This window comes from Diorhabda sublineata, chromosome 4, assembly GCF_026230105.1.
Source record: "Diorhabda sublineata isolate icDioSubl1.1 chromosome 4, icDioSubl1.1, whole genome shotgun sequence".
Classification (NCBI taxonomy): domain Eukaryota; kingdom Metazoa; phylum Arthropoda; class Insecta; order Coleoptera; family Chrysomelidae; genus Diorhabda; species Diorhabda sublineata.
Genome location: NC_079477.1, coordinates 15,885,617 through 15,910,011, shown reverse-complemented (window position 1 = coordinate 15,910,011; position 24,395 = coordinate 15,885,617).

Genomic DNA, 24,395 nt, shown 5'->3' with positions numbered 1-24,395 from the left:
GTTATTATGCTTCTATTTAAACTTATTGCTCTGAGGACTCTATATAAAGGAATATTGAAAAGGTTGTAGACATTTGTATATTATCTGCTAATAAATTCAAACTGCTTTCTTGGTCCTTCTCTTATTAATCTAGCTGCCGATTGCTTGTTTGTCATGCTTCAAAGCTGGAATATGCAGTGCAGGAAAATGTGTCCAGATCAACTTAGAAAGGTACTATCGCAAACAGGGATATTATTATCTTCTTCAATTTTTGAGCTCCTATCAATGTCATAAGACTGAAGCTGGCTTTTAGTTGCCTGGGCAAGTTGAATGAACTAGGCAGAAAAAATAAAGTTAGCGTCTAATGGGTTCTGGGATACACTGAATTGAAGGGAAATGAATTAGCATTCTTGTTAAATTATAGGTGGATAAACCTCTCGTGGAACCTGATCTCTTTAATAGGGTCGACTACAATACAATAGAGAAATGGTAGAAAAGAAGGTAGATAGCTCGAAGTATGAGACAGTGTAAAGCCAATGAAATGGTGAAAGATGAAGATCTTTGGCAGTTGGATCCATTTTACATTCCATATCCCATAAAAAATGTGGCATCAATAAATCCTTTGGATGGCAGTGTAAATAACACCCTGAATTACATACATACATCCGTTATGTTTATTCATCATCATCATCATCAAGCCTTTCAATCCTTTCGATTTTGGCTATCGCTTTTAGCGCTTTAAAAGCCTTTTAAGATGGATTATTCCTCGTTTTCTATTTTTGTTCTTTTTATAATTTATCGTTTGTCTTGGCTGCTTTTGTTATTTTCCATTTCTTTCGGTTTCGGCATTTTACTTTTTGTCCTCCAATTCTCTATATTAAGTACTCTTATGTTCTCCTCTATTTCATTTCTCTAAGTCTTTCTCGGCCTGCCTCTTCTCCTTGTCCACAATGGGGTCCATTGTTTTCTTCTTTTGATAATTTCAGTTGGTTTTCTTCCTTTTATATGCCCAGCCCAGTTGAGTTTTTGTGCTTTTATACTTATATCTCAATATATTTTCCTTCCCCAGCTCTTTCTCGTTGCTCTCCTTTCTCTCTCCTGTGTTATGTTTGGACCTGTTATAGTTCTTATTATTTTTCTCTCGGATCATTTGAGTTCTTCTTCCCTTTTGTTGATTACTGTTGTTTCCATCGCATACGTGATTGCTGATCTTATTAGGATATTATACATTTTTATTTTGTTTGATTTGGTTATGTTTTTGTTTCTCCCATAAGCTTGATAGCCTTTTTGTATCCTTTCCTTTATCTTGTCTCTGGTTGTTTGTCCAAACGTTATGCCTAGATAGTTAAAAGTTGATACTGTTTCAAAATGGTATTTGTTAGTTTCCAGTTGGTTTGCTCTCTATTCTGGTTTTTCCCCTACTATCATATATTTTGTTTTTTCTGCATTAATTTTTAGTCCGTAATTTCCTGCTTCTTCTAATTCGTTGATCGCCTCTATTAATTCCCTCTGTCCATTTGCTAGTTACATCATCTGCGTATAGATCAGTCTGATTTAGTATTATTTCTATTAATTTTTTTGAAATTCTTGTTTTTCTAGTTATTCTGTTATTTTATTTAATCGAAAGTCAATAAAAACTATATGTATTTCTTTTTTATATTTCACTGTTTTTCTATTATTTGGTCTAGAGTGTGGATTGCGTTGATAGTTAATCTTCCTAGTCTAAAGCCGTTTTAATAATCCCCTAGTTCTTTCTCTGCGAGCTCTATCAATCTTTTATTAAATTTGCTAATATTTTGTAGGCGGTATTTAGCAGGGTTATGGGATATATTTAATTAGGTTTTCTCCACCATACTTATATAAAAAGTTCCGGTTCTATTCCATCTTCTCCTAGTTGTGCGTTTGCGTCTCCAAGTAATATAATTTCGTCTCTTTTTGTTATTTCCTCTTCTACTTGTTCTAACTCTTCATAGAATTCATCTTTCTTTTCTTGTGCCATCCCTGTTGGTGCATATATATATATTGATAAACGTAACATTTTTGTTCTTCATTTTCAGTATCAAAGCTGCTATTCTTCCATTTGCTGGTTCAAAATCTACTATGCTATTTTTATTTTTGTTATGTTAATTAGTCTTCTCAATTTAACTCGATATCTTACCCCTTACTTCTCAGGTTTTCTTTTAATTTTTATATATAAATCGAAAGTTTTGGTCAGACAAGATTATTCTTCCTAAATAAGGGTATGTACCTTGTAAGCGGAAATATTCAGTTTTGAGTTATTTTTGTAAATCCATAATATGTTTATCTTTGAACAGGTTCAATAATATCCTTCTGAAAAATATAATGTTGAAGAAATCGCAATAAATAAATAAAAACCTAATTGCTTGATGTATCAATTTGGTCGTAAAATGGCAGTAAATATATATATCCTCATATTAATTTATAAGCATTGGTAGCGTAAGATGCAATCAACAACGAAGGAGGGGTGAATAAATAACATACCAGAGTTAGCGGGAAGGAGAGAAAATTTACGATACAAATACCGTTCTAGTTGATGAGTTCGTAGCAAATAATGACTGAATAAACGTCTATCCACTCTATATTCGAGAAAAAACCAAGTGCCCGGTTTATAAACTGCTTAACAAAGCCAGCGTCGTACTTAATACAATCGAAAAAGGCAGTCATTTGCAGTACTCAACACAATAGTTTTTGAAATGTCTATGAATTAAAGAAGTATTCTAATCGCATAATTACAAGATCTATAAAAATATATAGGTATATAGAATGTTTGCAATTTTTAACTTAAAAAATTTGGTGAAAAAACATTGGTAAATATTGTTTCAACCTAAAGACTAGTTTTCAGCTGCAACCATGGCTGATATCCTCCTAGTTTTATTCTAAATCATACATCTTATCTTGTTATTAATTGGTAATGTGTTCATTTATGAGGTATTATGAAAAATACTGTGAATTTTTTCATCAAAAAACAGATAAAAAGGATAATGTGAGTCAATTTCGTCCAAAGTATTGCCATTGGCTAGAGCAATACAGTTATCTTAACTTTGAATTTGTTACCGATAGCATCCTGGAATATTTCTATATGACTCTATCAGCAGTAGTGCAAGTCGTTTACCTCTTAGAATTTTTTTTATTTTCGGTTAGAGTCAGAAGTATTATTTGATAAACCTGATTAGTATGAGTGATGTGAACAAACAGAAACCATTATTTAAATGAAGAAGGAAATTTTTAGATATCTTTCTTTACAAATCGTTTCAGTTTATGTTTTCATATTTTTATTTATATCTGAAGTATAAGGACAGATCCTTTTATTTCCTATTTATCACTTATTTCTTATTTTAAATCACCCATACCATTACAAAGAGCTGCCGAATTATCACCATAGTTATTCATTTTGTAAGTTTATTTTAACGTTAATGGAATGTTCAGCATCTATGTCTCATTACATATAATACAGGTACTATCTGATTTAATCGGCTATATGGCAGATTCATTAGTTAAAATACAAGGCATTTTACTAATAGAGATTCTGCCAACAAATTCACTTTGGAAGTTCTATCTTAAATATGAATATCCTATTCGAAATTTGTATAATTGATCAAAAAACTACTGCAGCAACCTACGCATTATACTAATAGTTTATAATACACAACATTTTTTGTTAGTATGACACGGGATCTTGACCACGAGATGAGCATGGATTAGTTGCACATTAAATTGTAACCGTTTAAAATCGAAATTTCGAAATCGAAGAAATTCATGGACAGGAAACGCCTTCACTTTTGTAATACCCTTCAATAATTTTAAGTTTTTCATCATAAGTCTTGTGCGATTACAAAGAGGGTGTTATGTATTACTTATGTATAACGAAACATAATAATTATTGTTACAATCTTTAATTGCAGGCTATGGATGTAGTAAACCGGATAATTATAGGGAACTTGAGATAGTTGTTCATGTAATCATGGCTAGGGACTGTTATATGTTCGCCAGCATCTTATATTCTGTTGAATACTCATGTTGTTGATATAAACGTTTTTTGCTGCCAATAGGTATATTTTTAATATTGAAATGTATGTATTTATCATTGATGATTTAGAATGACAAAATGATATAAACATTTAAAACAAAAACTCAACTTCTTTTTCGAGGTACTTTGAATTAAGAAACAAAAATAAAACAAATCACTACAATTTCTATAAAAAAATAATCATGTTTCCAGTATTTTGGTACTCTACAATCATACTTGGTCTCACATCGTGGAGCTTTTCTCCTATCGTATTCCCAACTTCTTGGTATCTCCTTGGGCGGTTCCACAAGATCAACTATATAAGCCATGTAAGCGACAGCGAAAATTCCTTGAAATCCGAGGGTGATCTTAGCAATGTTACAAGTGCTGAACAGGATTAAACTTTCTATTATTGTTAGTTTATCTTAGTTAAATGCTATTGTTGAAGATATAATCACAGCGTTGATTCCTCCATGATTGAGCATTGAGAAAAATAAAGTGAGCTACATTAGGTTTCAGAGTGCTCACGCACACATCAAAAAGAAAATAGAGATTTTTTATGTCGTTTGGAGTCATTAAATCACACATGGTTTATGAAGGGTTAAGCAATGTTCTTAAGTTGGGAAAAGTTACAAAAATTGGTAGATAATGTGATATATCTACTAAAATGTTTTGTGTTCTTGTTCATCGAACGTTTTTTGTTGAGAAAACATTAATCGTTTCAGCTTGTCCTTCTTATTTTCCTAAAATGCATGACATTGAATATGCTTTAATATCCTGGATTACATTAAAAAAAGATCATTAAGCAAGAATAGGAAAATGATTCCAAATATATACAAAATATGCCACAAAATGCAATTTATTATTGAAAAATATACCGTCAACCCATCGACCAACTGTTACTTTATAACAGTAGCACGTTTTAGTGATTTATGATTGTTCTTATAAATATTTTTCATTATTTATTTATTTTATTATCTAATTTTTCTTTAATTTAAGTCTTTTTTTCAAAAATCATTCAAGGTGCACTCTAATTTGGATACAATAGGCAAAAAATTACTCGGATCACGTTTCCATTCTTCCTTGTTACTATATAATGCATTATTCCATTTGCAAAAAGATTAAAGCTATTCCCTAGAGATCTTCAATAGTTTATTACATTTCGAACATGAATGAACGTTAACTACCTCTCAAGTTCCATGCAATGGATGGTTTCCTCGGGCAAATTCCTCCTTTGTGTACCGTCCCTGTAGAGCCCATCCAAAAAGAAAGCAATCAACCCGTTGCGTGTCTCCATAAAAATGGCGCTCCCCAGGGTGAATGGCGAATAATATACCGCCAGTTACGTGAAAGAACATTTTCACATTATCCGAACTTGACACGATCTTAGAGCTTATCTTCTGTACCCTTTTTGTGAAATCGTTTACACAAAAGGTAGTCTATTACTTTTTATTTAAAAGGATAAATTTATTGACGAGAAAATTCTTATTAATGTGACAATTGTTTATATCTAGACGTTAGATGATTTCTAAAAAAGGGTGAGTCATTTATGAAAATCATCCTCTCTTTATCGATTGCTGTGTACTATGTACTGCCGCTGATAGTATTCAAAGGTGATAAGCACGCTGACACACAAATTTGTATGAGGCTTTAGAAGTTTCAGGTCTCACAAGAACACTAATAAAAATAGTGAAACCGTCTCTGGATATTGCTAAGATCAAATTAATGTAGCAAGGAAGGCTATCAGAACACCTTTAAGGAAAAAGGGAAGGAAAATGAGCTCCTTGCCTACTTTTCATTTTAACCTTACATTGGAAGTTATCATAAGGAAAGCACAGAAACAGACACAATGTGTAGTCTACTACCGGAAGCATCAAATTTGTATGATTGTACAAATCGATGATTAGGCCGACTGTACTGTATGGGTGAAAGTCCAGGGTACCAGAGGAAAATATTCATGGAGAAAAAGAACGAAAGTTGAAACTGGAAGAGGTGTGTAACGAGCCTCTTTCAGAAATAGTCAGAGAGGAAAGAGTAAGGTGGTTGGGGCGTGTTTACAGATTGACTGAATACAGAGAGCACACATGGAGAGAGAGGAAATCAGAAGAAGAGGAAGGTCTAAAATAAAATGGATAGGGAAGGTGACATCAGATGTGAGAAGAGTGGGAATGACTGAGTGGAGAGAAAGAACGGGGAACAGACGCGGGTAAAAAAAGATAAACAAAACGAGAATTCACAATACACTGATTGTCGAAGATTTATGAAGTAATTAAATGAGTTACTGCTCGGATTATTCTTTAAGGCAAAAACGAACAAATTGTTAAACTAAGACAAATGGAATAAAATGGTACGTGATTTCAGCCAATCTAATATATTCATATAAAATTTGGTTTGAAACGCATAATATTACAGTTGAGTTGAGAATACAAAACAAGGTTCTCTATAAATGCCATCTTCGATAGAGAAGAGTTTTTTGCATTTCATGCGCTAGCGGTCAAAAATACTGCAAAGCAGCGAAAAATATAAATGGATATATCATTTTCCAGTTATGTATTGAATCAATTACCGTAAGGTATCTTAAAAAGCGTTTTTATTTCTCAACCATTTCTAGTAAGTAACGTACTTTGAAAAGCGCAAAAAATAACAACAACTAGATGAAAAGCAAAAAAAAACATTTCAATAAAAATAGAATAAATAAAAACCAAGACCATATTCTTACTAGCATGTTTGACATAATCGAGCAGAAAAAGCTCACATCTTCTCGTGGTCCTTGTTGGATAGAAAAATGTTTCTGATTGACTGAATAAATAAGAATGATTCAAATAGAGTTACTTCCGTTTATAATCATGATAACAACATAATAATTTCAAATCAATCAAAATTAGTACTTTTTTTACTAATAATTGAATTGGTTGATTTCCAGTTCGGCTTTTTGTTCTGGATTTATGAAAACGAATGTTCCTCGTGATTAAAAAACATTTCGTAGAAAGTTATTTAAGATAACTTGAACTAAGCTAAAGTAAAACTAATCTAACCAGAATATGGATACGTTTCTTATTCTACTTAACAACATGTAGAGATAGTTGCCAATTCGAATGTAAATAAAAGTTGGATAAATAAAAACGTCAACAACAAGTATTTTTGAAATTTCTCCTACTGTACGTCTTTCCTCTCTCGAGCCAAACTACAATATTCTAACATTAGATCCTACAGAATAAAAACTTGATTAATTTCTAAATGCATTTCAAGTCATCGAATCGGAAGTGTATTGTCGAATTAAACGAGTGTAACGTTTGAATTGTCTTTATTAAATCATTGAATATTAGGTACCTCGTTACTAATTAAAAAAAGTGCTATGAAGACCAAGTTCTGATTACCAAATAAAATAATAGATCAGTTAATAAACAAGTGTATACTGATTGGTACAATTTATCCTCTACAGAAGTCAACCAATTCAATTATTGGCTAAACCGGCAGTACTAATGTCGAAAATCTGGAACTTCGGTAAATGGTTTTTACAACCTTAAGAACATCAAACTAACGTTTTTTATTATTATAAATAGAAACAAGGTAATTTTTATTCACGATATCAATTTGAACGAATAAATTGTTTCATAACATTAGAGTTTATAAAAGATATTTGCACGCCACTGAGCGGCGTTTTCCACCAAATCTCTTAACATTGGCATTAGACATACTATAATGTAATAACAGATGGAAATAGACTTGGAATCGTAATAAAACCACTCAAGCATTTAGCTTCTTTCATTTAAATGTTGGGTTTCACTAAATAATAAATTTTTTTAAAAGAAGATGGATATTGTATATTCGTTATTAATAATATCACTTTATATTTATGTGAATGATTAGTTTTTGTTTTCATTTCAATTATAAAAGTATGCTTTTTTATATAAGTGTAGTAATAAAGGATAATTGTAAATTCAAATTAAATTTTATTGAGTATGTTCTTCATATAGCAATAACAACATACTTATTTCAAAATAATTTTTTTCTAAATTCATTAAGCAATTTTCATCATTAACAATCTCTTTGCCCTCATTATTGATTATTAAAACACACGTTATCGCTATTCCTTAATGCTATATTCTAACAAATCGGTTGTAATTTTTTATGAAGTTTACCTTGTATTTAGTATACAATATAAAAGTGTGCTTAAGCACTTGTGTACACACATTCTCAAGAACTATTACGTAATTTACATAAAGAACATTTAATTAACAAATCAAACAAATTTCATTGTTCAGCTAATATTTTCATTAAGACGATTTACATGAGGCGTATATATTTAGGGACCAACAAAAAATAATATTGAAGATTTAATTATTGAGAGGAATTTTATATTCCAAAAATTGGTTTCAGCTTATTTTTTGTATTGAAGCATATTCTAGTAGGACTTTAACAAATCCCTTCTTTACTTTACTAAATTTACCTTATGGGACAAAAAGATATGTGGCTCTTAAGATTCCACAGGCTGGTTCACTAGAGCCTCTGGGTTATTATACAAAATTTTTCACCTTAAAATAACAACAAACTGAAGTTGATTTTACATAGTTTATAAAGTTTATAAAAAAATTTCGCAGTCAGTTATCCTACCACTTACATTTCCGCGTCCTATACATTCAGGTGTCCATTAGCGATAAAGTGATCTTCAAACCCCAAGGAAATATGAACTTCACGGGAACTAAGTTTCCAGCAGCTGATAACGCCGCATTTACTGTTTCATTAGTCCCAGGTTCTCCTGATGTAACATAAACAACAGTATGCTTTTCTTCAGCTTCTATTATTTTCCCGGTTTCAAGACTGTTGGAATACCATATTCAGGAAGCTAGGAATTGATATTGGTCCATTGAAGCGTAACGTGACTATATATTAAGAGTCATTTTAACATGGCTCATTTGACCCCCATTGTTTTGTCTCAAATGACCCCTTTCCCAAATTCCCTCCAATATTTTATATAATTTATTTATGAAACTTATAACATTAACTGTAATCATGTTCAAATCGAAATACTTTTACTTGATAACCGTATGATAATTTTTGTGGTTCTAAACCAAATTTCAATGGCATTATGTTTTTTTACTTTTGGCACCAAACTTTCAACATCATGAGCTGTCACTGAAAACGAACGACGTCTTATACCACCCGCTCATAAGTATCACACTGTGTGCGAAATACTATAGGTGAATCACTAGACCTCGCGGTCTCGGCTCTACTATGTTACAAACAAAACAAAGGGTTTTTGACTCCCTTTTTAGTAAATTAAAAAAAAAGTATAATGAAAAGAAATAAAAGTATATATACCTTTGCGTCAAATGGAATTGCTCCAAATAAAAAATTATAGCTCTAATTAAAAATTAATAGAGCACTGAACTTTTGTATATACGTTTTACTACTTTCTTCGATTTTATGAAGAATTTAAGAGTTGAGTTACGGATTTATTATAAATTTATGTTATAAGGAAAATTACCTCAAGGTCTATTGATAAACTTAACACATTAGTGATAGTAATAGTGATAAGAACTTTTAGACACTATAAGAAAAGCAATCTTCATATATGACACATTTTTGATTATCCTTTTGTTTTTTTGTTGTTTAAAATTACTATCTCGATAGTGTAGGCTTGGAATAGATTTGACGACAACATAAACTCAATGATATTTATTGCATGAAATTCTCACAAAAATAAGTTCCATCGTAAAACACAAAAAAGATACAATTGCACTCTTAATGGATTGACGCATTAAAATGCTTTCAGTTACACGAAGTAAATCCAGACAGAGTAGGCGATATTTACGGAGATATAAATTATACAATTAAAAAAATGAATTGATCATTACTTGCAATCAATTTCATCTTAACATCCCATTCGTGTTCAGTATTCATGTAATTATTTCATCTTCAAGGTATACTTATCGTGTCCACGCTATTGTCGCTTTCATCTCAATGTGTAGTTTGAAAATTTCCATTGTTGCTTTTGCAAACAGATATCCAAAGAATTCCATATAAATCAATTAATATTCATCAATATTAATCGAGAAATATGATTATAATTATATATTTTTTTACTGTAGAATATAATAGGAAAGTATACCAATCACCTGTTTATCAGAAATTCTGCCTATTTTTTCAAATAACAGATGTATCAATATAGTCACATATTATGTAATGTAGCTATTTCCGTGATTAATATAAATTAATTTGTTTTTAATTAAAGTGTATTCATGTCATTTGATCATTTTTTTCCGTTGCCTTTTTCTAGCAACAACAAAAATATAGAAAAGGTAAATTCAATACTCGAAATATTATTTTTTTGAATTGTTGACTCGTCAAGTAGTGAATATTATGTCATCGTTGATGATTTTGTTGTATGGATACACTGTATTTTGGAAGGCTATTATTAAATACGTAGCAACCAAATCTCAAGTTTTTATTCCTTGCCAATTAAAACATAATAAATAGATAAAATCAAGTGATTAAGTGATTATAAAATACTTATTAATAATATTTTTGTGTGTTTGCTTCAGCCGCTAGGGGTAATAAGTACTCAACCTTACGTAATCCTATTATAAGCTATTCAATTTTTGTTCACTACACTGAAGATTCTCCTCTTTTTCTCTCTTCTTGGAATTCTGCGCAGTCCACAAGAATATGTTCGATGGTAAATCTCACATCGTACTTGTTGCAATTAGTAGGGTCTTCTTTGGATATTCTATATCAATCAGTAAGTCGAGTATAGCTGAGCGTTTGTCTTGATATATTTATTTGTTCTAGTCGTCTGGATGTTTTCTGCGTTGTTTCATTCTTTTTGGATCTGTTCCTTGATTAACTACTTGTTAAAATTGTCGATATCCCTGTGAATATATATTTGAGATATTTCTATATTCAACAATGTCGCTTCATAGGCAACTGTATCTGCTAACTCGTTGCTGTAGAAAGAACGTGTTACGTGGGAAAATTGTTGGCTTTGTTATACCACAGGACAGTTTGTGTATCTTTTGGATTGATTTTATGGCGTTGAGTGTATCAGTTCGGTTTTGGATAATCCTCTGGTAGCCGGAGCTTTTGTGTGACAGTTGCCTTGCCTCAACCACTTATGAGCCAACTGAATACTTATAATTTTTGTGCAATAAACATTTGATTAAATTCGATACGCAATCGAAATTCATATTAAACATTTTCTATGAATTTGCACGAAGTTAATCTATACCTACGTTTTTCTTATTTGTGCTTGTATCTCCTCAATATCCGCAAGGTTTTGTCTTGAAAACTTTGTTTCCTAAGCATCTCAATAAAAAAATTCAAAGTCCTTTTTACACATCAAACTGCCTGGACATACATCTAGATACTAACAGGTTGTATGTTTGTATGAAGATATGTTACCCAAAGGATCTATTATGTCCCCCTTCCTTGTTGTGATATTGGAGAAACCAGTGTTTTCACGATCTGTTAATTCCACTTCTTTTAGATAATACAGAATGTGGGATGGCTATAGCTGACAAAGATCTTCGTCTTCTATTTCATACGCTCCGAGGTGTAGGGCTCTGGAGTTTCACACTTCTAGAGAATATGGATAGTGTTATCGTTCTCCTGCTAGTATTCGTAGATTATTATTACTCAATTTGATACATTTGGTAGATCTTCTCCGGTTATAGGTTAGTATAGTTAGTATAGTATAGTTTCTCAGGAGATTCTTTACCTGTCTGTAGTCGTTCCAACAATGGAGTTGCCCCTACCTGCCTTCTTTTCCAATTTTTTTTTCCGATCCCATGAGGGGCTTGTCCGCCCCCCCTTTAGCGAGCTTATTAGCTATTTCATTCCCCTTCAGTCCGGTGTGTCCCGAACAAGTCATGCTAGATAGTGCGCCTTTTTGTTAAAACCAGATGTATATTAGTTTTGTGTTGGGGGATCAATTGCGACAGTACTTCTTGCTTTCGAAATATCACGCTCCAGAATTTCGTAAACGAATATTGATTTTATAACTTCTATATCTACCCGAACATTTGGGCTTTCTGGGTGTGAATATGGTCTTCCATATCGGCGATTTTGTCGATTACACTCACCAACAGAATATTGTGCGTGTCTAATAGGTCCAAAATTTGGTAAAATAGAGAATTTTATTATTAAGTTAGAGAGCTGAAATTTTTCACAGTTTTTCTAGATAGCCTCCTTCAGACTGTACACAGTTATGCCGCCTCTCCAGAACCCTTCGGATGCCTTTTTCGAAAAAATCCCTCGAATTGTCGCGTAACCATTCGCACAAGAAAGATTCTTCCTTTCCCATTTCCCCCGCCCACTTTTTCATTCTTTATTAACCCAATTTTAGAAAGTGACGTCCAGGAAGCATTACTGGAGATGACCAAATCGCCATGTTTAGATTTCTACAACAGCAAAATGATTAAATATTCCATCTATTCAATGATACATCCACTCATCATTTTGTTTAATAAATGGCCAGTCTTTTTCAAAATAGTAAAAATGATAACTTAGGCTACCATTATACTAGGATGCTAGCGTCGAATTTGTGTTGGGATGCTAGCGTCCCGGACTGTATTTTATTTTAATTTTTTGCCAGTCGTCAATATGGCCCCAACAAATGAAGAGATGTTGTTGCTAACCTCCCAGATGCCAATATACCGGATGCCAGCATCCTAGTATAATGGTAGTCTTAGCCTCTCTAGAAAACTACAGACCAATAGCTATTTTAGCAACAATAAAAAATATATTCGAATTTAGTGTCAAAAAAAGATGAATTATTTAGAATCTAAATCACTATTTACGAAATTTCAATTCGAATATCGTCATAATAAATCGACCTTATCTGCAATTCTTCCACACTTGAAAGAAGTTGTTGATAAAATTGAAGAAGGCATGAGCTAGATTGCAGCACTATGTAACTTAATGAAAGCTCCCACAGATTTACTCGCCGACAAACCAGAATTTTATTGTATTAGATGGAAGAAAAGCTTACAAATTGCCGGCATCTTAACTAACAAACAGAAAACAATAAGTAGTTTATGGAAAGAGGAACTCACATTTACGCAGTAAGTATGTACAATGGCATCTCTCAAGGATCATTTTGGGACCACTATTTATCATCTATCGATACCTTTTGTATCTTATTTGCAGAACATACCACAACCTTATCGGATAGTACAAAAGTAAGTGATAATACTTTATTAAATCAGTGGTTCGTGGCTAATAAATTGAAACTAAATGAGAATAAAACGGAACATCTTCTCTTTAGTGTACACAAACGAACCTCATATTGATCACCTTGGCTCAAAACTAGAGAGTCAAATCTTCGTAACTCGGCAGTTGAAATCTTGTATACCTATTAAATTATTGAAAACTCTAAGTATATAACTCAATTTTTCACAGCAAAATGAGTAACTGCTCACCAGTAAACACAATATTTGTATTACAGAAAACAGTGAACATTTACAATTTACAAAAAACTTGGAATATTGCAATGGACCAAATAAATAATAGTCGCATGGAGGTAAATCGAGACTATAAGGAGGGTGTTCCAGTGTTTCTCAACCCAATTCGCGAAGACGCGTGCAAACTTTCTAGCGTGTAAATTTCTGCTCAAAATTCAGAAGTTTTGGCACCCATCTGGCTGAAATTTTGCGGTAACCCAACCTTTCATGAATTATTTGCTCAACACTACTCACGCTGATGCCAATTCATCAAATACATCGACCAAAATGAGGTTTTCTCTACACTGACGTTCTTATCGGTAACAGTTCTTCTGGGGCGCCGTACATTGTACATTGTACAATTTATATCCTAGTATATATTTCACCATGTGCAGAGAGTGATTTTAATATATTATAACTACATTGTTTTCATTTTTTTATTTTGAGAACCCATTAATATGACTTTTATTTTAAATTGGATAGCTGGAGACTTCAGGCTACAAAGGTATTTGTCTTTTTTCTCATGAAATTTTTAGTTTTCCAATTAAACAATTGTTACTGTTTTGTTCATGTTGTATGTTGTAATCTCCTGCTCAGAACATTTCTTAGTATTTTTTGGTCACACAAATTACGTGATTTTACTGTTTCCTTGTTCTGACAAATTAATTACCCATGTAGTCGGTTTGATAACGCTTATTACATAAAACAATCACAATTTCCAGATATAACTTTTATACAATTTAATGGTACATTAGTCATACCGCAGTGGCTTGGTATAAACAATAGAATTGAAAATTGTTCGTGAACGTGGTTTCTTTGCGTTTTTTCTTCTTCCATAGTTGATAACAGAAATTTTACCGTACCTACATCTGTTATTATGTTTTTTCACTTGATATGTATGAAATTGGAATTTTTCTTCAAATGATCTTGCTTGCTAGTTTGTTTACCATATAGAAAGTTAGCATTATACATATTTTGCTGACAAAAAAAATTATTCGACATGAGCTTTCTACTGGAAAATTCTCATTCAGGAAATATGTTATTATATATTCATTTGCTTACCACATTTGTAAAGAGAGGTAGAGGGTAATTTTCAATTTTTACAAGACATTCTAAAATGTTGAATTTCAATCGAATATTGCACTGAATTTTTATTTCGGTTACTCAGGTAAACCATCATGAATTAACGTACGAGTATATTCAGATCTACATAAAAAATCTGTCTTTAATTCGTATAAAATTAAGATCCTTATGGCGTAAATAAATAATCGTCCAACTCAGAACACCTTTCGTTGAACTGCGGATAGATTTCATACTGCTCAAAGAAGGTAATAACACCAACACATCAAAGATATATGCGCTCTAATGAGAATATCTTCACTGTAAAAAAATTGTGTGGAGATAACCAACACATGATAAACACTATAGCTTCTAATACATTATGCGTTTGCTTCTGTTCAACCGCTGGTGAGATCATTGGACCTTATTCAAAAATAAATTTTTGTTTGGACATATAGAAGTTATGTTTGGATGAGATGTGGTGTAAACTAGATGGCAACCTCTACCATCAGCTTATTAATGTCAAAATTTGGCGATAAGTTGATTTAAATAAATGAACCCGTCTAGAATGCGTTTTGTTATGAATAACCTCGGTTGCCTTATGCCTTTTTCGAACGTTAATACAATGAATTCATCATGCGAATAAGAGATTCGATTGATTAGAATTCAGTATTTTATTTAATTTTTAACATTTTAAAGTTCTATCGGACTTTAGATAGACATACTCGTAGTACTTTTTGATATTGATGAACTAAATACCTAATTACATTTTAATGTTGGTAAATTTTGTCTCATAATGCTGCTCTACCTTGCAGTTTGCTTTATGGTAGCTTCTACTATTGTGTCACTTTTATAATATATGATTATTATTTATTACATACAATTTACTATCATTAATATACATTTCAAGATTAATGGTTTTCAGAACATTCATACAGTACGAATATAACTGTTAAAACACTTTGTATATCACGATAATCAAATGAAATAATAATTCTATCCCTTTCAACGCCACTACATTCAACTCTGCTCCAACTTTATTACAACAGAAATATTTAGTAATCTGATACCCACCGCTTTTTCAAGGGATTACGATGCACCTTAATAATGAGTATTTATATTTATTAAGACCACCTATGTAGTAGTTAGCTATCCATGGAATTCAATTAAACCGTTAATAAGCTCAGCGAAGTATAAAAAATATGTCTTTAAATTGACCAGTTGATAATCGGAATGTACGAATGCACGGTAGATGGAACGTTAATAATAAATATGCTGATAGACCATCAAACCTGTTTCATTACTACGGTCTACTTGCATGTACTCGCAATAATTATGAATATAGAGTTCTGGTTGCTCAGAGTCATAATATAATTAAATCAATTACCCATTGAGCTAGCTAGAGCTCTTCTGGAAGATTTTTAGGTAACTATACACTTATAGGCATCTGCCTATACGAAAATGAACTATTATTTTATTTAGTCATTCGGACCCATTGCATTTTGTAGGTATTTTGCGAGTTATTGTCGATTTTCAAAAAAAACATTAGAGAATCAAGGTACTGTTTTGAACGTGACAAGGGACTATTGCAGCGAGATAAAGGACTGTTGTACTTAGAAAATAGTAATTTTACATTATTCTATCAGTTATTATTATATTTGGCATATTTGCGTATCAATAATTAACAAAAATTTTTTAGAAGAAATTACAGAAATCATAACTTTTTCTAGATATTCATATAAAAAATTTTTCTTGATAGCTGAACACATTTTTTACACAGCAAAATCAACTTGGAGTCTATAGAAATCATACCAAACACATGAACTTTCCATAGTGAATGTTTTCAATGATTAAAAATAATGATAACGACATTGGGTTCGATTTGATTTGATGATTTTTTTATTTTCTGTCATAACACTACTCTCACGAGAGTTTGAAGGTTACAAGAATTAATAAGAGGTAAATTTAATTCATTTTAACCAAAAAATACTTACAGTTTGTGGGTACAAACTATACTTTCTAAAAATTGTTCTTATGTATTTACTACCATCGTAACATCATTTGTATATGATATAACTTGTGACTGATTCCCCCTTTTTATTGTTTGAATTCTCTTTTTCCCATTATGCATCACTAAATTAAGTTTTGGAAGAGACAAACGATATGCCTGTTTGGTTTCAAATAATTGTCTTATAATGATTTTAAAAATTACATTAGCTTTTGTATTTGTCCAGTTTATTTGTCAATTACCTTTTAGTTACTTTTGAAATCGAAGAGGACCGGCAGAGCTATCTTTTATGTTTCCATTGTTTTGGAGAGTATATACTCTAAAATGTATATTCTTACCTCATTCTTTACTCTAAAAAGGTTTCAGTAGTTTCCTATAGTGTTTTCTGCGAGTTCTCCTAGACGTTTATTGAAATTTAGTAATAACAACCTCCTTTAACCATTTTTTTACATAGATACTGTTTTTTTCATAATTGCAGTGGTTGCTCCATCTACATACATATTGTGTAAGCTCATGGTTATATTCTGGTATATACCGTGTTATTTTCTAGTTTTCCTACCATATTTTTATAATTTTATACTCTTTTCTCATTTTGAGATATTTTTATATTTAATTTATGATTAAACCAGTATTTTGGTTCTTTTTGTTTAAATTCTTAATTAATTCGGATCTATTGCTTTTGTGTTGTAGTCCATTTTAATCTTGCCACATTTTTCTGTTTCCTTATTTTCTCACATTCACTATCAAACCAGTTTTTGCTTCTTTGCCTAATTGTTTATTTGTTTAGAACCTCAAGAGTCAGTTTGCCGTATTTTGTAATCTCTATATTTTTACTAGGTGTTATGATTGACATGCTTTGTGTGAGTATTTTTGAAATAATTTTTTCATTCCATCATTTTGTCGAGCTCCAGCATTCAATTTTCTAATATTTCTGATATAATATGATTTATTTTTTTTACTTTCTTATAACGTTTCCATGTTGAATTTTATGAATGAGAAAATCGTATTTAATAATCTGCTTAATTAATCTATGTCCATAGTCGTTATTTTATTTATGTATTGTTTCTTATTAAGTATAAATTTTTTGTTACTTCCAACTAATAAAAAAATATAAATGAAGAATTTTATTTTCATTTCAATATTTTTAGTGATCCGGTTCTGCGAAACGTTTTTCTTTGTCTGTAACAGTAACTTCTTGATCTTCTTTCTCATGGAGATTACAAACAGCGGTAGCGGCGGCCATTTTAGTTCGAAATGACCACGTTGTTTTAAAATATGTAAGTTAGACAGTTCTGATGCTCGAAACGACTTAATCGTGTGTATGTTTTTAATGGCGCAGTGTGTCTAAATGAGCGAGTGAGGTGCGCGTAGTGCCGACCTCCCCCCATGCGTTCTTCAAACACTTACCACTAAACACAAGTAAGCTATTAGGTTTAATTTTATTTGCTATAAAGATTTCATAAAAAATATACTACTTTCATTGCTTCTGATGTCGGTGGGTAGGTATATACTCGGCGTGAAAACCAATAAAAGTGTTTTCATGATGACAAATAAAATTGTATTGTTTCGAGGTTTGGCGCCGTTTATGTAAAAGCTCGTAGTGCTCCCGGTGAATGAACATTAATTTTTTATGTGCATGAGATTGTGATGATGGATTTTACAAATCATGAGTTTTAGTTGGTTCGTAAGTTGATTTATTGTTCCATTTTCGTGCGCAACATGTCGCTTTAATCGCTCTTTTTGGAATATAAATATAATATTTATACCGCCAGATTATCTATTAAATTCATACACTATTTTTTTATATATTGTTAAAAATTCAGATAAAAAACTATAAAATTTTTATTGCTATTACTCATTTATTTTCTTACTATAAATAATATTCAATCAAGTGAATTATTTGAATCACTCTCTCTTAATTATAAGATTCTTTCTTTGATATTAAGCAAAACAATTGTAGCATCATATACAAGGTCAATCCTAGGGTATCGAATGCTCTTGTGCAAAAACCTATCTGTGTGCCGCCCTTTTGAGAACTTTTCTTATTTTTCGTACTACTTAACGATGACATAAACTAAATGCACCCGTATAAGAGTAAAAAGTAAAACTTTAATCAGAATCCAATTTTAAGAACGAAAGGTTAATTTTTAACCAGTCAGATTATTGCAGCGATAAAAAACTTGAACATAAATCTTGTGAAACGAATACTATATCAGTAAGTCTTTCTACAAAGATTAGCTATACCTAATAATTCACTAAACTAACTTCTCTGGCTCTGTTATATACGAGCCCGGTTCCATTTCAGTTGTCCCACTTAGAAAAATTGGAAATTATTAAACTTTATTTTAAAATGCCAAAAAGTAGCTATTTTAAAATGTTTTAAACTTTTAGTTTAACGTCTAAAATAGGTTTTGGATGAATATTGTCAAGTATTTTGAATATTTAATATGATGGAAATAAATTAGGTCTAAAATACGCAAATAATAAAGTATGCTGTGTAAGTCATATTTTTACAAAATATACGTTTTTTTTAATGGCAGATAGATTTTTGAAGTAATAAGGTAAGTATAATTTTTAAAATGGCTAGAGGAAAAGTTATTGATGAAAAAATTCGATTAATCATAATAAACTTATTCAAAAATGGGAAAAAGAACTCAGAAATCGGGAAAGCTGTAAACATGTCAAAATACAGTGTTCGAAATATTGTTCGCTTGTATTAAGCAAATGTTCGATTGTCCCTAAACGCCGGTACGTAAGAAAATCGAAATTGTCAGACAAAGATGTAGAGCGTTAAAAAGAATAATTCAAAACAGACGTGCTAACTATGGTCAACTAAGTGTACTTTGAAGTAATGCGTAGGCGGGTTTCAACTTTGTAACACCTTAGTTTAATGCAAATTTCTCTAAATTCAAATTTTCATTACATAGGCCAAGGAAAAGTCATTATTGACTCAAATCCAAAAGAAAAATAGACTTAAATGGGCCAAAGAGCATAAAAATTGGAATTTTGAACTGTGGAGCTGTATACATTGGAGTGATGAGTCTCGTTTTGAAGTTTGCGTGGGTGACGATCGAAGTAGAGTTATTCAACAAAAAAATGAAGCTTGGAATGGTTCTCAGACAACAATATTCCACTTTTAGAGTGGGTTTCAAGTAGTCAAAATTTATCACCAATAGAAACACTTTGGCATGAAATGAAAAAGCAGTTGCGTGCAAATCCAGCTAGAACTGTCATGGACTTAAAAGAAAGACTACAAGAAATTTGGGATGACTTCACTCCCGAATACTGCCAGAATTCGATAGACATCATGCCTCAAAGAATTACGGCTGTTATTAAAAATAAAGGGGATGTTACACAATGGTAACTTTTAAAAGTATGTTTAACATTTAAGCTTTTCTGATTACATTTGGTTTTTGTTGTTTTTTTTTTGGTTTGTAATTATAACATATGTTAAGACTTGTAACTCCTGTAAAAGTATCTAAAATGTTTATAGAAAATATAGAGTGCTCAAAACGAAACTATTTGCCGGTGTGTAATAGCTGAAAAAGCAATAATTAGTAATTTGAGGCCAACTGAAATGGGACGGGGCTCGTATATAATATGCGGTCCATATGTATGGAATAAATTCAATTTTAGCGTTATCATGTACTATGTGAGAAAAATCTGAAGCAGGTCGATTTTTATTCTTAAATTGGCAATTTACAATATGAAAATATTATACCCCTCCAGCACCCCGCCCCTGAATTATAAGCTTACCCTCGAAATTTTTACTAAGAAAGAGGGTAACTTTGTTGGATAGGAATTTTAATCCTCTGTTCAGCACTATGGAGTTTTTTAATTTTGGTGCAATCACAACTGAAGAAACTCATATTTAGGATGCGAAATTTTGATGTCTCTATCACAAACTTTACATAGAATGGAGATAATAAAGTCGCATAGTATTTAGAATGTTCTTTTTGATGTATTTTACAATTAAATTGAACGTTCAGAATAACTACTACTCACTTCTTGACAATACCCGAGGCGATTTTGCAATTCTTGTACAACATTTTGTATGACCTCAGGGTCATGTTAATTTCTTTCGTTATCATAACTTTCAAATCAGCAATATTGTCTGCATAAGAAAACCGGAGAGCTTGCCACCAACAATGATGTAAGAAAATCATCTAATTTGAGAGTTTCGCATAAAGAAAAATACCACCCAATGGTGCATATCTGCAGTTCATAAACAAAATAGTTTTTTCTAATGAAGCGACGTTTTATTTGAACAGTTAACAAACAGAACTGTTGATATTGGAGCAGAGAGAATACGTTTTTTCAGAATCTCTCTTCATGATACTTTGTTGTTTTCTAAAATTGCGGCAATTGTGTTTTCCCACGTTTTCTTTGTTCATTTCCTCTTTTCCATTATTCTAGCTTGCCAAATTTTTTGTCGGTGTATTTTTCTATATTTTTCGAAGGTTTCCAAACCATCTTAGCTGTTGTTTTTCATTCATTTCAGCTGCTTGAAATTTGGTTTTGAGTGAATCAGTAAGTACTCAGCAACCATGTATAAGGATGGATCGGAATATTGATTTATACACGTTCATTTTGGTGTTTTATGTTATTTCTTTCCTTCCCAGAAAATTTGTATTTAAAGCATAATAAAATTTTTTCTAAATTGATATTCATGTTTCTTAATTTCAATGTTTGTTTCAATTTTAATAAATTATATGTTTTATTTCTTCTTCATTCTTTACGAACAGTACTAAATCGTCGGCAATTAATTTCGGTGAAAACAATTTTTCAGAGAGTTCGATTTGGTCAAATCTATAAGCTTGTCTGAGGTCATATTATTCCATAAATGATTGAACTTATTTGACCTGAAGCTACAGAGAAGAGTAAAGTTAAAAAATTCTTAATACCATAGCAAAATTTGGAAAATACTAAATGAAATAATGTCCAATATTTCAGTAGGCTATTGTTTACCAAGAATAAGATTTTTTAATGAAGTTATTTCATTAAAGAGTTGTATACTGATTATGTCGTTTACGGTACTATTTTTCTCCTTAACATTAAGTCCAATTAATCTTTCATAAGTTTATCACTAGAGATGTTATGAAATTCGTGAAGTAAACCGAATATTGAATCTTTACCAAAGATATCGCATGATCAATAATTTTGAATAGAAAGCATTCTTGAAATGCTGGAAAGAATTTGAAACTGATACATAACTGCCCTCGTGATCCAATAAACGTGCCTTTTTCATAAGCTTTGAGATGAGAAATTCAGGATCAATACAAGTCTACTGCAGTCTTTTCCACATTTATTCACATACGAAACTGCTTTAATTTATTATTCCTGATTTCAAAGTTTCACTGTACATCTTGAATGTATTTTACCTCTTGTAGCTTATGAAAAAAACAAAAATTTCTCCACTAGAGCTGACAGCGTTATTAATAACGATATTCAATGTATGTACACTGCACACGAAATATATAATACTCTAAAATTGATATCAAGAATCCGTTTCTAAAGTCCAATATTTTCCCATTTCATAATCGCTTTAATGTCGTCATTCTCTGAGAAAAATTTGCACGAGTCACCCTCCAGTAGAAATAGTTACTTGAAAAAATTTAAAATTCTAAAATTTCTGCCTATAATATCTGGAGTCGAGAAATGTAGCAGAATATTTTGATTTTTGACAATGCGTGTTATCTCTTTACCAATAGATTTAGTTAAAATATTGATTCTCTCATTTTGAAAATGCTGCAATAAGTAGCCTGAAATACGGATCCAGTAATCCTCACATACACTGACATTATTTAAGTGTCGGAATAACTACAACAAATTTGGCCAATATCTCTCACTAGCATATACCTATGTGAAACGCTATACCAAGTAGTTACTTAATTCACAGATTGGTACAGTAAGATTTGAAGTATTAGCGCTTCAGATCTTTTTTATAAGAATGATTTTTTATGTGGTTCGTTATCATTTAATCTGATATTTATTTGCATAACTGCAAAATGATATCTTTTACTTGTCAATGGAAAGACTATTTGATTAGTTGACCAGACATCTAACAAAAGTTGAGGCACAAACATAGTCGAACGTTAAGACGTTATGGGATATCAAGGCATTTTCTGGTCGTCCTAGGGCCATAACTACATCACAGGGTTGATCTTATCGATGGAAAACTTCAAGAAAATTTACAATTTCAGCTATGAATTGAAGGAATACACTAAGAAGAGCTTACCGGAATAGGATCACTGATCGAACGGTTAAAAACAGATTGAGAGATCATGAATTTAAACCAACAACAGGACCACGATTCGCTTTTTCTAATTAGCCTTCGTCAAACAACGCCTGAACTGGAAAGCAGATAAATAGGGTAGAGTCTTGTTCACAGACGTGTCCAACAAATAATGGTCGAATGTTAAGACGTTATAGAAGCATCGACGTATTCTTAAATCGACCTAGAACCACAACTACAGCACAGGTTTGATTTAGCAAGAAACTCTACAACTTCAGCAAGGAATTCACAAAATTCACGAACTTACTGCGTTAGGATCAGTGATCAGTTGATTGTAAACAGATTAGAGATCAAGAATTGAATAAAACGGAATTCACTGGAAGCTTTCCGAACAATACGAGGAATATTCTGTTTTAAATATAGGAAAACGCTGAAGGACTAGAAGTGTTAATACTCAATATTAATTGATTTATTTGTTTTTAGACTTCAATGTAAATAAGACAAAAAATATACAAATAAACCGTGGAAGAAAAAAAGCAATGGACAATTTTTTTGTTTGATACGTTATACTGTTATACTATGTTTGGAAATAATATCAATATTCATCTTACACATTGTATATTACACTTGCACTCGTAAAGTGTCAAATAATTTTATATGTTTGACAACAATGTAGCTTCTCAGATCCAAAAATATAACATCCTCTGTCTTTATATTATTTAAGGAAGCCGTACTCTCATAAATGTTTAACTAGTGGGTAATTAATTTTGGATAAATTTACCTCACCATCCTTTGAAGATGCATTCTGATGTTCTTTACTTTGATATCTTAACAATAAACAATCAACTTTCGGTGTAGTTACAATAATGAGAATATTTTCTCTGATTTTGGATGTTCAAGTAGATAAAATATATTATTGTTAATAAAAAACAATTAGGATCTATACAAAGGAAACAAGTCAGTTTTAAATTCAACCGTGGATGATATGCAAGGATCGATAGAATGACCATCACTGGATCTCTGTTTTATGGGAATATCCAAAGGAAATTACAAAAAAAAATGATTAGAAAACAAATTATTACAACATATTTTATTGAAGATTAGGATTCTGCAAAGATTTTTACATCAGATAGCTATTATCACGAATCTGTCTGCACTTTCCAACACTCATCGTTTATAACTTATTGGCATAATTTGTATGGTATAAATATCATAATTTACAATTCTTATATTCTGGAAAATCATCTTAAATAGATTGTCTCTCGAAAAGAGAATGGTACAATATTAGAAGAAGTTATTAGGATATGGAAATCAATCGTAATATAACAGAGCAAAAAAGGAAAGACATGAAAAGTTACTAAAAGGAACGGAAGAGGACTAGCAGAGGAAGAAAATGATACCTGCAAAAATTTGAAAAGATTACAAAAAGTAGGGATTACGATTAAATGAAACAAGAAGATGATATTTAGTATTATGTAGTGAACGTTAATAATAAAGAGGAAGATGAAATTGATGCTTCGAAAAGAAATATTATGAGAGATGTAAAAAAGGAATCATTGAATAATACTTAAAATAGATTTGCAGAATAGAGAAAGCACAACGATAACTGAATATATTAACCGAATAAATGGGCAAAAGGAGTTCTGT